We start from the raw sequence: 17398 nt of genomic DNA on the forward strand, positions 1-17398 counted from the left end.
GACCAAGCTATAAATAATATTAAATCATCAGCATAAGGAAATCTTACCCTTCTTTGTCATTAATCTTAATTTCATTAATCAGATTTGGAGTTGAAATTTTGTTTGTCTGTGTCTGGATGGTCAGAAACTCAGCAATAAAGAAGACACTAAACAGATTTTTGAGCTGAAAACTATGGAATCATTATATGGACTTCACCCCTAATAAGAGTGTATTTGACTCTTTTTTTCTTCAGAAAACTAAGAATGAGTTAATGTTATAATCTTAGTAAAAATATGGGTGAGTATAGATTGTCATGGCTTATTTTAGCAAATACTGCTAGGGCAAGATTTTGGAGTGTAGGAAGTTTTATATTTTCATTTTTCTAACAAAATTAAAAAGTAAAAGTTATGCAACACAGTAAGCTGATGTAAAAAATGTTTCTGCCAATGTGGTTCATATCATTTTGAAACTACCACGATATATATCTTTATAAAACACCTTTTTACTACTATGTAGCTATAGTATAATATCAATATTAGGGCTTCTGTCAATATGCCATAACCTTATGAAACAGCACACTCAACCTGCGTACTTGTACAGGTTATGCAAAATATATAAAATCCTTGATGTTATTTTGTACAAATCTGACCACGTAAAATTCATTGAGTCAAACTACAGTAGCTCCATCAACGTGAATAGATACACCGCATAAACCTGTCATAGAAGTTTGTTGTTAACATTGTGTTAAATGGCAGGGAGCGGAAAAAGACTAACTTACTGACATCTTTTTTATACCAACAAAGTTAGGCCGATAGTGGTTTTGCACTGTATAATAAAGTCACTTAACATATCAGTAAGAAATCCATTATTAAAGGAATAATTAAACATAGATGGTAATGGCTGAGTTACCTTAAAGTGCATTTCTACTCCATAAAGAGACTGCAAAAAATAACATCTTAGTATTTGCATGTTTACAGATTTCCAAATTTAACTTGCCTTTGTGAATTCCCTGATGAAGGATTTTTTTTTTTTTTGCATTTTCCTGCTACCAGCTCCTAAAATTCAAAAATTAATCAGAAAATCTTAAGTTTGTTTTTGTTTTTGTTTTTGTTTTGTTTTGTCTTTGTTTTTTGTTTATTTGTTTGTTTATGGGGGAGAGGACTTGTTCTCTTTCCTTCTCAGCACTGGTAGCAATTGTGGGCCAAACTATGTTCTCAACAGATTCATATGAATGCTAATCTGCCTTTAGAAACTACAATAAGATAAAAGAATGCATCTAATCTTGTTAAACCAATACACATGATCTTTTATAAACAGAGTTACATACATATATACATTCATATACAGTGAGAGCTTGACTCCCCTCACAGGTACAGGCAAGGCCCGAAGGTACTGGACATGGCTGTAACGTAACTGAGAGCTTTCTGAGAAAGCAGGCAAAAGTCATTTCCCTTTTCATTTCAGCAGGGTGCCAGCTCACTTACCAGTGACTGCCCGAAAGATGTAAGTTGGTCTGTTGAACTCAATGTTTTTTCTTTCCATTGGGTATTACTATAACGTTTGAAAGGCGCTTCTGGTCACTTTACTGTCTCAGGGATTATCCTGAACCTATGTACCAGACACTGAAAACCTGTATACCACTATGTGTGTTGCTCTAGTGTTAACCTCATAAAACAATCTGAAGTCTTAGTTTTCTACTTCCAACAGTTTTCTATTCCAGCATATAACACCACTGATTCTTACTTAGATTTTTTTTAATCCACAAGCAAGTTTAACTGCATGTTTTCCTCTGTCAGGAAGGACCTGTACCCAGTAAGGTCAAGGGATGTCAAGGGTATGTCAAAGAATAGCTGGACACAAGAATCCGGGAGCACAGACCACTGCAAATTTGCATTTTGAACATCTGCATAACTAGGTATGAACAACATCTTGTCTTTCTCACTCCTATGAGCAGAAATCATGAGTACCATCTTGTTTTCTGCCTTGCAACTCTGCCCCTTAACTTCCAGGTTACCCAGGTAGGCAGACCATATGGGCAGCTGTCACTGTTACCAGTACGGCTCCATGTTAGACTTAATTATCCAACTCTATAGTACTCCCAAAATGGTTTTCTTGATTCATGAGCCTAACAAATCACAGCTAAGTTGTAAGTGAAGTATAAATAAAAATCATCAACATCTGAAGGCAGACTTATTCTCTGTGGACAATTCAATAATAATAAACTTCTAAAAAGTAATTTTTGACTAAAGTGTCCATGGACATGCTGCCAGCTAAAAATTGAAAGCTAATGGAAACAGTAATGAGATTTAGAGACATAAAAGAATTGCAGTTTGTTTTATTCCATCCTGTGGTCCTTTATAAACTGGACTTCCTGACATCTCTTTTACTGCCCGTTATGCTGTGATGAAGCATAATCTTGCTTGTGGTAAAAGGAGGCAATTACAACAAGATACTTTCCAGCCATAATGTTTGCTTGGCAGACTTAATGCAGCTGAGAAATCCAGCTTGCAGAAGGGAAACAAACAAGCAAACAAAGAAAACAACTATTCTTAGTAGAGTGTACAACAAAACAAATCAAACAAAATTATTTTAGTATTCAATGACATTATTTAATATATGGAAACCTTGACTTTGAGAAATCAAGTTGTCCTTGCAAAAGCAAACATCTTTCTCAGTATTTCACTTAGATCTTACACCAATTTTTCAGCAAAAATATGTTTACTTGAAAATTTTCTGTAACTCCAATAAAACCTCTTTTTTACTACTGAACAGATGTGTTTGCATGCATAGGGCCTAACATCTGTTCACTAAGCAAGCCATTTTATTTTATTTCTTAACATTCAAAAGAATTACCATGTAGTCCTGAGGACACCTTTGTTATTACAAAAAAAATTATTTTCTGAATCTCTGAAATGGCCAAGTGTTATATATTTTTGTAGAACAATTTTGCAGCCAAGGCACCAACTCAGCAAGTCACTTGCAGGTGCTGGATTTTGCGCACATGCACAATCTAGTTGTCTTTGATGGGATTTGACTGACCATGTGTCATTTAGGAATATTACCTAGAAAATAGAAGCTTTCTTTTCTAACATTTCCCCAATTCAGGAGTACAATTATAGGTTTAATCTTTGCTTCATAAAAAAAGTTCATAATGACACAATTTTTTTTTTATTAGAACAAAGTTTATGAAAATATTAGTCCTTGACCAGTACATACAAATCCTTCAGTCCTTATGATGGCAATAGTACCATGAAAGCCAGCTGTGTATAATGGGTTATAGGACTTAAGTTTTTTTCAAAAATGAGAAAGCAAACACAATTTTCCCACAAGTGTGGAGAGAGCCATTCTCTTGGCAGTGGTGTTGGGAAAAGCAAGTGGCTTACGAAAGACTAAGCATTCACACCTCCAGTGTACAAGCTACTAATATCCTGCTATTACTGTTACAAAGGTTCACAGAAACTTTTACTTCTTGAAACACTTCACAGCTCATACGCCCTGTTTCAGCCCAGCCAAGGACCTCAGTCCCATCCGTGTTCTCATCCCCAGGGAGGTACCTGCTGCCCAGCACTGGGGCTGCCCCCCAGCTGCCCTGCTTCCCTGGGAAGCACCTAACTCTCTTGGTCCTTAGCAGCTCGCAGTCGCCACGTGTCCTGGGTGCCATCTTTGTATTTCTGTGTGAGAAATCAGTACTATACTACTTATTACTGTCCTTAGTTCAAACCTGAAGCAAAGTGCTGCTTTTGCATCTTTCTGTTCACGTGTTCCTTTCATGCTGGAGCCCTCCTACACAAACAAAATACAGTCAAAAGAAATAATACTGTCATGTATAGAATATAGTCCCTTAAATACATGCAGGGTCTGGGTTCAAGTCCTTGAGCAATATTACATGGAGCTTGGTGAAGTTTTACATATCTATGTATAAAGATTTCTCACTGTCTAATTATAATATTATGTCTCCATTGCTGAATGCTGTATGTGACATTATCCTAAGGAGATTGCAAAGCCATCTTTACCTTGTAAATATTTTGAATGGCAAATTCATTGGAACCAACTGTCTTAGTGAAACTTATGTCCCCCTAATCACCCAATCATCTTCTCAGGGAAATCTGCTGTAAATATGGAGGATTCTGATAACCCTTTAAAGACATTGATACTAATTTAATTATACAAAACAGATTATTCCAATCCGAACTGCTTTCTTTTAGACCTGCTCTTGGTTTTCATTTTTTGATAACATGAAATATTATCTGCTAAGTACAACCTTTAGAGAATGTACACAAAACCCAAAGGAAGGAAAAAAAAGGTGCAGTACAGTAGAAAAAAGCCCAGATTAACTGTGCATCAAAACAGAACCAATAAAAGCAAAGATGTTGTGCAGCATGAACAATAGTCTCACATGAATCTGCGATTTGTGCAAACTCTGAGAAGAAGATCCAAGGCCATAAATCCAACAAAGGATTTATGGTCTTGGTCAGAGGCAAATAATCATGCAGCCCTCTGAATGTAGATCACTCTGTGTGGACCCTGAGTTTACTCATGCATGGTTTTATTGAGGATTGAAGGCGTGTTCACCTGAACTATTGCTTCCATAATAGTGAAACACATCTCCAGGTTCATGTGTAATTCATACAATCACGATTCAGCAAGGCACATACAAGCACAAAGCTGAAAAACCAAACAGTGAAATCTGAAGGAAGAACATGCCTTGAAATGAAATGATTAATTTAAATATATATCTTTGAATTATTGTCTGACTAAGCCTCACTGCCGTGGTGGAAGTTAAGGATACGTAGAAGATGATGCACAAAGTGCCATCTTACATTTGCCTGTAAAATAGCTCAAAGAGGACCAAAGAAGGATGTCAGAAAGATGTCTGCTATTTGGGTCACGTCCTTCATTCCACTGTTAGACCATTCAGAGTCTGTAGACATAGTGATACCATTGCCTAGTCAATGAATAGATTCCATTTCTACTAACACCAGCAAAAGGTAACATTCGTGTAGGAATTCCCAGAAATCCAAAGTTTCATGGTGATACAATACTTCAGGAATCGCTAAATACCACGTCAAAACTTACATGAAGTCCATTTCTCCATAAAAGAGATATATAAAAGCCAATAAAAAGAAATATATACTGTTGTCTCTTCTTCAAAATTTTTCAGCAATTTTAGGCTATTTAAACAGAAAATTATATTCATACTACAGGATTTTATAGGCTAGCAAAAAATTAAAGACAAACCAATTTTGTGTTAGATTATTTAGCATTCCACAGAAATTGCTGTAAAACCCCATTAAATTTATCTACAACTTTTCTGTTCAATTCCCATTCAATTCTACAGAATATTCCAGAAAAAAAAAATACTGCTTTTGGCAATACAAGCAATGGGAAAGTTCCTGAGAAGGAACTCCTTTGGGCCCAGAGATAGAGGAAATATGTATTCATTTGAATACAAAGAACAGAGTTATAAATGTTCAGGATTGCTGTCCCCCTTTCTCAACTGCTAGAATGGAAATATGAACTATTTCCATAAACTTGCCAGCATCTTATGATCTAAAAAGTTATTTTTGAATTTATCTCTAACAGAAGAAAACCTACATCTTCCAATCTAAAATTAGAGTCTATCTTATCCTGCAGCCAATTATATGTCAGGTATGTACTTAAATAAAAATGAGAAATCTGAGAACTAAAATAACTAGAAGTAGGTCACAGGGAGCCTTAGCTATGCTTAGGAGAAACTTTCAGTAACAAAGGTATCCTTCTTAATGAGTTGTAATGTAATCAGCTTTTTCACAAGGAAAAATTGCCTCCACATAAACTGTAGATTGCCATATATAGAGCCAATTAATGAGGGTAGAAGGTTTTTTACATACTCTATCCAACGTACTTAGAGGAAAAGTCCTTACATGTAGAGCAGTTCTCAGGTGCGCTTTATAGTCACTTATTGCTGGTTCTATTTAGCTGCATTAGATTTAAAGCAAGATGTTCCACTTTCATGAGGTTAGTAAAGAAATACTGTCTCAGTGAATGACCTGCTTAAGTCATTTGGAAAAGGGAAAAAAATCAGTAACTAGTGTCTTAATTGCACAAGTTTCATTTCTACAGGCCTGAGCCTGGAGACTGTGGTAGCCCTGTATGGGCTCCCTCTTTTTTTATGAAGGACCAAATGTGATATGGCATCTATTTTAAAGTTAAAAGTGCCAGGAACTGCAGAGGTGTGGAGAATGCCCTGTTGGTTTGCAGTAACAGCACAGAATAATGTGACATCTTTTCTTACTCAGTGTCTTTTCCAAGTTTGACAAAACAAAAGCTGCCTGCAGCAGCTGAAGAGCTGTTTCACACTCTTGGCCTCAGCAGCTGAACTTCTACATTCAGAGGTCAATTTGGAGCTCATGTTCTAACAGCTATCTGTCAAGATCTCAGGTACACTTGCAAGGACCTTGGTGCTATTTCACAAGTTGGCTGTCAACAGCAGGAGATGCTACTTCTGATTAAACTCAGAGACTAAAAGTCATGCAGGGACTAAAATGTATTTTTGTACAGAAGGAAAATCTAGTCAAGACCTCGGGAGCAATGGGTGAGCTACAGATTCATCCTTTCTAAGACCTGTGCAACTAGAAAAAGAAAATGCTCATGTTTGAAAAAGGTACACTTCCTAAAATTTTATAAACTTTTGAGGCATTCATTTTGTTCAGTAATTTCAAACCACTTAGATAATGTCTTCCATTAATTTTCTGAGGTTTTGGCAGTGTTTAGTAAAAGGTTTTTTTCAGCCTGACTAATTCCTGATTAGATTTTTTTTAGCTTAAACTAATTCCTGATCTAGATATTTGGTGTACCTGTGTCTAATTTGTTATTTATTTTGTCATATTATTTGAAGAACAACATGCATATCACCTATAAAAGGCTTATTATATAATTATTTTTTAATCTAATTACCATATCTTTTCAAAAGCTCTAATTTTTTGGTAGTTCTTATTTTGCAATATGATATTTGGGCTAAATAAACCAAGAACTTACTGCAATTCTACATATCTAGCAAAGACCAAAATGTATTTAGCATTCAATTGTACTTGCACACAATTTGAAAATTTTGGTGGGATACACATGTGGGTAAAGGAGTTACTATCTGATTAAATGGAAGTGTTGATATATCTCTTAGGATACTATGTGGGGGTATTTGTTGCTATTTTTAAAGACTAATGACATAAGTGCATTTGCAGTCGCATGAACCACTAAGTAAATTTCCTGTTTCAAACTGCCCTAGTCTCTTACATTGCCCTTATAGAAATACTGTTTTATTCCTCTTCTAATTCTTTTTATTTCTACACAGTAAAAGCATTGTGCTGCATATGTCAAAGACTGTCATTTAAAATTGATAACATATTTAATGTACAGGTGTTTTTACTGGACCTTCATGCATCATATAAAGTCAGCTCAAAATGAATAACTCCATTCTCTCTTTACTCTTACCCCTAACACTGGGTAGTGCAATTGCACTTTTGAAATCCCCACACTCCCACTCTCTGATCTCTTCAGGATATTTTTAATGGTCATTTTCTATCAAAAATAGACAATAAATACAACATGACTATTTCTTGAGAGTCTTTAGTCACTGAATTTCTGCAGCATATTTCAAAACTATATTCCGTGTAGCTGACCTCTAGAGTACTTCTCATGAGAATGAATGTGAAGAATATACCACTGTAACCATTATATGAATATGATACTTGTAATATTATAGCATCTTCAGATATAATGACGTCAATAGCTTAGCCATTTTCTTTTAAGAAATATTGAAATTATATTGTTTTTAAGATAAATTTAATATTAGCAGGGATAATCCGCAAATAGGATCTATCAAGGGTTATCAAAGCCACACATTTCAGTGCCTAATAGTTTTGATTTTCTATTGCATAACTGATTAGAAGGACGAGGAGAACATTTATCATTTTTGCAAATATTTAGAAGAAATAGCCAATAGAAATACAAAAGAACACAGGATAATACACCACCTCAGGCTCAGAATTCTTAAGTTCCTACACAATCCTGTCTGTCTGAGATCATAAACTTATTACTGCATCTCAGTTTCAAGAATTTTACAACATTGATTCTTGATTCTCAGTCATTTCTATTTAATTTAAAATATCTTTGGAAGAGGTTTTTTTCCCATCATTCTCTTTTGCCACTTTAAATACTGCTTCATCATAGGCAATTAGTTGATGAAACCATAGCATATAGACTCATTCACAGACAATGTTTTGTTTGCTCACTTTTTATTTAACTGAGTTTCTCTTCTTTCCATCAACTAGAACAATTGAAAATTTGCTAACAAAGAAACATGTCTCATGCCTCATACTTTACATTAACCTTTCCATGATTGGATTATGGAAGAAATGGTAAAATACGTTGCTGTGCAGAACATTTCAGTTTCTGGGTTTTTTCAGCATTTATAGAGCTGTCAGTTTTAGTTTCATGTCTTCATTTGTATTTTGTGGCTTTATCTTCAAGAAGATAAAGCGCTGTTCTTCAGAAAAAGAGCTTAACTATTGGAACTGTCAAACAACTATTCTGTGAATGGTTAATTTTCCAGATGTGAGCATAGATACCAGATGGCACAAGGAAAAAAAAAAATCAACTTGTTTCATTGCTCAGCAATAAGGATTTTTCCATCTGCTGGTTCAATACTATCTTAGTTTACATCCAGTTACAGCCAACACAATCAAAACTCTACTTTGAAGTGAAATGTTCTAGAAATGGAAGAAAACATCTGAGTGGATATACAATGAAGAATTTCCCCTTACACAGACAGACCATTCCCACTACCTTATACATACAAACACTTATACACCTTCTGTAGGGGTGAGAGCTGTGTGATGAATTGCACAATCAAGTGATAAATTACAGAGCCATGTGATAAATTAATTTGTCATGTACCTTTAACTGTCTTACTTGCCCTCTACCCACTGATCTATTTGCTGGGACTTTCTTCACCATCCAAAACCCTAAACAGCTTCAGATATGTGCCATCATAATTTTAAATCAGCTAGACAGTAAAAATGTCTTCTTACTTCTTGTATCCAGAAAAATGAAACAAAACAGCCAAGACTTCTGTGGTTGTGACAAATTTTATTAGACAAAAAAAGTCTCATTTTACAGTCAAATCTCATTTACAGAGATGAAAACATGTGTGCTCTTTTCACTGGAAAAGAGACACATCTTCAGCTTTTTAATAGCAACCACACAGTAGCTTTTAACCTTGGAAAATTCTGATATACTCCCTAATTGCTCCTTTTTACATAAAGAAAAGCTATTATAGACTATATTCAGAAGCTTTTAAGTTTCACTATTCCTATCTTGCATTTGATAACTAAGGCATCTAATTCTACAGTTGGAAAGAAAAACATATGTATGTGTGTTCGTGTATACATATATACAGAAAAAAATAATTTTCCAATTTTAAAACTTCTAAAATAACTTGCTAAAATAGGGTTTTTGTGATACATGTGATATATACAGAGTCTTCGTTGGCATGTGATGAGTGCAAAGGAGTTACTTCTACAAATTTCAGAAGTGGAGACCTGCAAGTCATCAACAACAGGACATCCCTAATGTTCCATACATTTATGCACGCTATAGGCCCATGCGCATGGTCCCAGAATCACAATGTTTCAAAGATGAACAGCTGATGGTGAAGTTGGCATGCACCCAGAAGAAATGTTACTGGAATACAAGTACTCCTGACTGCCCTGAGATCTACATGATCAGATGCCAAATTCTGTAAATGACTAGCCAGGCTTTAAAAGATAATATCTCACTTGGAACATTCTCACATAAAGATGTAGCCTCAGATTACATTGTGATTACTTCAAATTAAAAGCCCTTCTCCTGCCTTTGCAGTGCTCTGTAAAAAGTATAATGCAGAGGAATACTGAGATTTTCTTTAACAGCTCTGGAGAGGGACTTCCCTAATAATAGACCGGCTGCCAGGGTTCTTCCACAGTTGGTATCTCATTAGATGCATATGCCACAGAGAGAATAAAAGGTATAGCCAAGGTCTTCCAAGGTCAGATTTCCTTCTCCTACATGACTGATCCTTCAACAAAGGCTATTGGATCTTTCTGAGAAGGTGATTGAGCTGGGACTAATGACTACCCATACACATAGCTGGGATTGCCAATGTCCCAGTGCCTCTGTTTACTTCCAGCATTGTGTTTCCTAAAGGAACATTTATGGACAACTAGATATGGATAGCTGCCAGCCAGCAGGATAAATTCTAAGCCATTTGTGCTGTTGCATCGCACCAGTCCTGAGGCTTTTGCTTTCCACATCTTAGAATCATTGAATATTTTTTCTTGGAAGGAACCCTAAAGATCACCTCGTTCCAACCCCTGCCATGGGCAGGGCTACCTTCCACTAGACCAAGTTGCTCAGAGCTTCTCCAACCTGGCCTTGAACAATTCCAGGGATGGGGAACCCACAACTTTTCTAGGCAACTTGTTCCAGTGCATCACCACCCTCATAGTGAAGAATTTCTTCCTCATATCTAATCTAAATCTGCCCTCTTTCAGTTTAAGACCATTACCCCTTGTCCTACTACAACATACCCTGCTGAAAAATCTCTCTCCAGCTTTGTTGTAGGCCCCCTTCAGGTACTGGAAAGCTGCTATTATACTATCTTCATAGTTCGTACAATAATAATAGCTGGCTGAAACAACTAATGAACACTAACAAAATGCTTCACCTGTGGCAGGGGAACGACCAGAATGCAAGACCTCTGACATTTGATTCAGCTGTTGTTTCACTGCAGAAGGAATGAAAAGTGGGAAAGCAGCACAACACACTGAGGTTTTGTATGAAATGCGATTTGCAGATATCACTTGCCTTGCAGGTTAACTTTTCTAGATTCAGGAAAAGCTGAAAGAAAGAAAATAAAATCCAGAGGTGAAAGTTTAGGCAGAAAAAGGTTACAAGTTTTCCAACAACTATTGTTGGTTTTTATTATTTGATCTTGTTTTAATGTTGCTGTATACATGTCAGTTACTTATAGGTAACTGGCCATGAATAATTCTCTCCTTAACACAGACTTGGCATTTCAGAAGGTACAGTTCACTGACAACTGCAGTAGTGTAACAGCAACTCATTCGTTGTTTTTAAGTCAAAGAGTCTTCCAAAAGTCTTGCTGTATCAACAGAACAGAGGAGACAGTTTAGCTGATGAACATTCAATAAATACCCTTTTAGTGAATTCCTGATATAGAGCCTCCCAGCTGATGATATCAAAGTATTTTTTAAGTAAGTGGTTTATAAAAATCTTGCAAATTTAGCCTACCTGAACCACTTTCCTCTGCATGTAAATTTATCAGCACTACCATAGCTATAAAGAAGTCAAGGCAGAGCTCTTGAATGTTTTCCTAAAGATCACACTGAAGCTCTGTAACAGGAATCACTGATGCTAAATTTCTTAAATCCCACTCCTATTTTGGTTTGGGTTTTTTTGTTTGGGTTTTTTTTTCATTGTAAGTCCATCCTTCTGTTGTGGGATAGGTGGAAAATAATCAGACAACCAAAAAAGCAGGGAATAATTTCAGTGCCAACATTATTTTAGTAGTGATTTTGTCCAACCTTTCAACAAGCCAAAGAATAAGGCTCTTGAAACCATGGCCTCTAATTTAAGAATAAGGACTTAGAGTAAGGTATTGGGCTTAATTCCTAGTGTATAAGTAGGGCTGTGCATCAGTAAAGTCTGCATTATGACAGGAGTTTCTCAGAGAAATATGAATCAATGGTGTCATTTCTTACAACTTAAAAATGAATAATGAACAAAGAAATCTGATCAAAAAAACATTGGCATAGTACTGGTTCATCTCACCTTTTGTTTAGGCTTTGATAAGAAGAGGAACAAAGGCTTTTTAGACATTTTTAATGGAAGTATGGCGTACCACTTGTTTCTCTGCAAGATTTCTTTCTAAAATTATTTTACAGAAGTCTTTAGCATGTACCTCTGACCACCTGTTCTGTCCTATGTTAGTGTGCTACATTTTTTCCTAACCACACAGAGCTAGCATGTTGAACCAATTTTGAAATCACAGAAGATTGTTCAACACTTCCAACAGCAACAAGGCAAAGGTCCTCAAAACCAAATCCTATTACTTATTTTCATATGTGATGTTCTTTACCATTTTATAAGAAGATAATTGCGATGAACCTAAATAAAAACTCTCCACAGCTAGAGTCTATTCAGTTGGCTGCTTCCCTGAATGCATTCTTGATGCCAAGTCACCCTATTACATGCCTTGCATACCACAGAAGCCATTTTCTAAGGGAGACAAACATTTGAAAGAAGAACCAGTGCAAGAAAGGAATACTTTTTCTTCCATAATATCTGATTGCACCTACATTCTGTCAATACATGACATTATTTATAGCATGATGTCTAAAAATTAATGTTAAATTGACTGGAATAAAAAACTCATTTACTAGTCAAAACCCAGATAATATACTTCCTTCTTTAAAAGATTAATCCGTTCAGTTTGATTCTTGTTTTGTTTGCATTGAATTTGTGTACATAGAATACAATAAACAATTCCATGCTTATGCTTTAAAATATAGTTGGTTCTGTTTAAAGAGAATTTAAAGACTATTTACAGTGAGTTAAAACTAATGAGACACAAATTAAGAAAACCAACTTTATGGCAAAGCTAAATTGGCTCAAAGTAAAAAAAATGCTTAGTGAAGTAAGTGGGAAAATTACACTAAATTATTAAGTGTTGAATCACCATCCTATTTATCTCACACTGCCATTTTTAAAAATAGCTTTCAGCATGCATGTTTGCTATCATTCTTATTGTAGGAACACTGTAGCATATGTTTTTTGAAACACATTCTTTCTATTCAACACACAAGAACTGTCACTGTTAATCTTAGTTTTGATCCATCTACGATACTACAGTTCACTTCCACACGAGGGCCAATAAGTTGTGTAGTCTCACAATAACTAAACCACTTCAGAGTGTTCCTGGCAAAGTAGTGTGAACTCTCAATGTATTATCTGTGCTGGACATATTGTAAGATATGGACTAGAAAGGGCTTACTCAATCACCCCTTTTCTATAATAAACTCAAGTCAATCAATCACACCATTTCATGTTACAAAATTATTATTTTTATAAAGAACAATGATCCTTCTCTTTTTTTAACCTGAAAGCTTGTCCTATAATACCTCACCATCATTTTTAGAAGTATCAGATTAATGTAGCCTCATACCACTGATCCTAAGGGGAGATTATAAATTCTAAATTATCTTCAGTTTATATTTTCCAACACCACTACAGCAATAATATTTTGTGTCAGTAAAGCCATAGAGTTAAGTCTATAGTGAAATTGGGTTCAGTTTCTGCTCTTTTGCCTAGTCCCTAAGTGGAGGGAATGATCCATACATCTTGGGCGCAAGACCCTTAGGCCAATTAGTTCATTTTAGCCACAGTCCATCTAGAAAGAACTAACACTCTGGATCAGTTCTATTAGCACAAATGCCTCTGACTTCATGCATTTCATATTCACTCATGCAAGGGTTTTTGGAAAAGAAACACTGCAGTCTCACCAAAGAAGGACCTATCATTCCAGAGCACAGGACAGAGGACTACAGAGCAATTGCAAATTAGAATAAAGTTCCCTGTGGATAATTCCTGAAATTTTGGTATTCTTTCAGGAATACAGAACATCCTACCATCTACTTAAGAAAAATGTTGTAAGTTCAATGGACCAGATGATTTTTTTTCTGTAAACATAATCTATTTAAGATCTTATATTCAAAGAAAGAAATTAAGGGCTTTTTTGTGGAAAAATTTTCCTTTTTGGTCAGGCATCTTTAAAAATTTAATGATAGGTAATAGGGATGCATAGCTGTGTAAGTATTTGGTTAGCAAAAAGTCAACAGAAGTTTGAGGAATGTTATTACTATACAAAACAAGGACAATGAATTGAGTACCTTTCCTATCATGGATGCTGACGTTAGCTAGGAAATAAATCATCTCCTCTGGTACTTTCCCAAAGAAATGTAATTTAGAAGAAGCTGTTTGCATGGAAAGAAAAGTGTCTGTCAAGAAAGATAAATTATTATGCATAGTATATCAGAAGAAATAGTTTGTTCCAAATTCATTGTAAGGGTAACTTTATGACCCACTAAGGATTCTTACCAAGAATGTAAAAAGTCTGCTCACTGTTACTATTTTTAATCTATACTATTAGTATTTTTCATACAAAATAACTAGTTCTATGTGGAAATACCTGTACTTAACATCTGACTATGAATTTTCTTGCTGCTTAAGATTCAAAATCATGTACCTTATCCACACATTCACTGTTGATAAGTTCAGTTCTATATGTACTTTGCAGTTTCAGGTTTTTCCTTTGCATAAACTACTTCTTGACACTGCTTGAAAACAAATGTAAAACAGCTTTTAAAGTTTTGCAACAGTGCAATGAAAGAGCAAAACGAGTGTTATACTTACAAAGTGCTCTGTCATTACAGTTGGCACTATCTAGGAATTTTTCAGTTTCATTTAATTTCTAGAGATCTTGTATGATTTATGTCTGTATGTTTGCTTATGTTTAATTAAAAAAAAAAGAAAAAATATTTCATATATAGTGTAAATGGCTACAAAGTAACCCAAGACATCTCCTCTAAAATGCTTTGCTTCTCTTAACACTGTAACTCTTGCCTCTTTTTAGTTTTAACAAATTATAATATATAGCCGTGACATCTTTTGTAGAAATTTCTCATGATCTCAGAAATTATTTAATTTAGAGTACACTGACCCAGATTTGAATCAATAAAGACCAGCATGGAACTTTGACTTAGCAGCACAGATTGCCCAGGGGTAATTTTGGAAAACACACCGAGAAGCCTGTTTGCTGGCTAGAAAGGTAATGTCCGCTTTAGCATCTTTCTGAAAGATTTCTTAGTTAGAACCATTCTACCTCAGAAGCACAGAATGCTTTCAATTTACTACCTGGTGCCTGATACATGAAATAAAGCCATGCTTTCACAGAAACACTAGGATCTCTGTCAACCAACAGGAAGGATGGGGGAGAACAGCTAATTGTAAAAAAATGCATTTAATAATTAATCGAAATAGCTTATTTCACAGGCATAGTCAAACAAGTAAGGGAGAACCAGAGTTATGAGCTCCTGTAATGTTACTTCCCCAAAAATTAAATTACTATTTTTCAAAAGATGTTTAAATCAGTATTTTTTCTAGCTGTGGAGAGAAACAAAGCAAAATACAATATGCCCACTTCTGCTTAAATCGCTATTTGAGTTAGAGCAACAGCAGGGCATGTACCCTGGCCCAGGTTAGGATTTGATTTCCCAATGCACTCTAACCAGACACACGACATTAAACATGTGAATGGCCCCGTTGAACTCTATGGAAGTATTCATAAGCTTTGAGTTATGTATGTACTTAAGTACTTTGTAGGTAGAAACCTAAAGTCCTGCTTCTGTGTTAGGCACTCTGTAGGATAGAAGTGCTGAGGGACAAATTTGGTATTATAAAGCTGCTCTTGTGCAGTTGAGAAGCTTGCTTGGCTGGCAGACTCCATTGACTCTACTGATGACAATACAGTTTTCCCCCAAAAAAATTTTTTACTATTGCGTAGACACTCCCCAAACGTCAGAGTTTCATTGTTACACTAAAGATAAAGTTTTGTTTTCTGATTAGAGAAATTAAATACATTTAAATACTTAAGTAAAATAAAAGATAATAAAATCAATTAATATTAGCTATAAAAACAAAATCAAATGTTAATGGCCTGGAAAACACATATAAAAAACTGAGTTCAAATTTCAGGAATTTCCAGATACGTTCAAACCCCATAAATATTTATAATATCTTTGAGAGTTTAGGGTTTTTTTAATTTCATGCATATTTAAAGTAACATATACATAGAAAATATATTTTGATCTATAATTTTTGTGTATGAAGATAGACCCATGGGACGAAGATGTAAAGCATCTTGTATCTTTTGTTGACTAAATGAGAAAGGCAATGGTACGTGCACACCAAAGTAGCCAAAAATTCAGAAACTGTTAAGAACACAACATAATGAAATAGTCTTCACAGAGGAACAAAATGAAGCTCAGTGCATCCCAAGGAATTTAGTATTTTCACAAAAGACTTCTGGCAGAATAACTGTAGAGAGGTGAGCAGTGGTCATGGTAACAATCACTGCCATTCCTCATTTTCATAGAAATAACGAAGGGTTTTCTGCTTTATGCTCTGCCTCTCCCTCCCCCTCCAAAAGGAGATCTAAGACCTGAACAGAGTGATGGAAAGTTTATGCTATCATATTTCTTTATGGTGAATGGGTCAATAAATTTCATGTAACCCCCTTTCCTTTTTCAAGTCCCTCTAGTTATACTGATGGGTGTTCATTTTTCTCTTGACATTACTGTGACTAGCTCCCTAAGCAATGCAGTGAGTAATTCCTTCAAAACTTCAATATTGAACTGTAATTGGAGAAAATAAGTATATCTTTTTCATACATGTGTGCTCTAAAAATATTCAGCATGTCAGTATAGACAGCACCAGGCACTGTATTCTACTTAGAGCTCAACCTATTACATACCACAAGTAAAGAACTGCAGACAGGAAACCTATGACTTAAGATCCAGAATGAAAAACATTAATGCAAACAGCTAGTGCCCAAATGACCTGGCATTTATTGCATTTTCTACTGGAAGCACAGGTTTTGAATACCAAAGGTCAGGGTGAACGGATTAACTTTTTTCACATGTTCAGGTAAACTGTCTATCATACCTCAAATAAGGAACTTTAAATATAGAAAAACCTTAATTAAATATAAAATAACAATCTGCCTCTTTCTTTGTTACTGCACACTTCCATCTGCATACCACAACTACATACAGTTAAGAATAAAACAAGTAACAGCGACAGCTTTTTTCTAAAGTTCAAAATGCAGAATTGTTATCCACACCAAAGATGCTGTAAATGTTTTCTTTATCTTGGGATATCCATTGTTTGATTAGTCACAGGGACCCAGCAATTAATGCTATTTTCAGGTCATGGGTGTGACAAGACGTTTGCTCTCCCCCGAAAAAACATAGAGGTAGCTGAATCTCATGGCTTACAGACAGTGTCCAAGAGTCAGGACTTCTGATATCCATACCTGTCACTGCCCTTGCCCTCCGCTGCTCCCAGTTTACCCATCTGAAAAATGATCCTAAAAATACAGTACATGGGTATATCAGATTAATATCTTGAAAGTATTGTTATAAAGTGTCCTTGAATGAAAAGTCATTAAAAAGGCAAGATGTAAAGGATAGTCTTCTGAACAGTAACATGATTTCACTTATTTAGGCATAAATCAATCATTTAAATCATACAAAGTACCAATAA

The sequence above is a fragment of the Phaethon aethereus genome (genome assembly GCF_964289735.1).
Source record: "Phaethon aethereus genome assembly, chromosome: Z".
Taxonomy (NCBI): Eukaryota; Metazoa; Chordata; class Aves; order Phaethontiformes; family Phaethontidae; genus Phaethon; species Phaethon aethereus.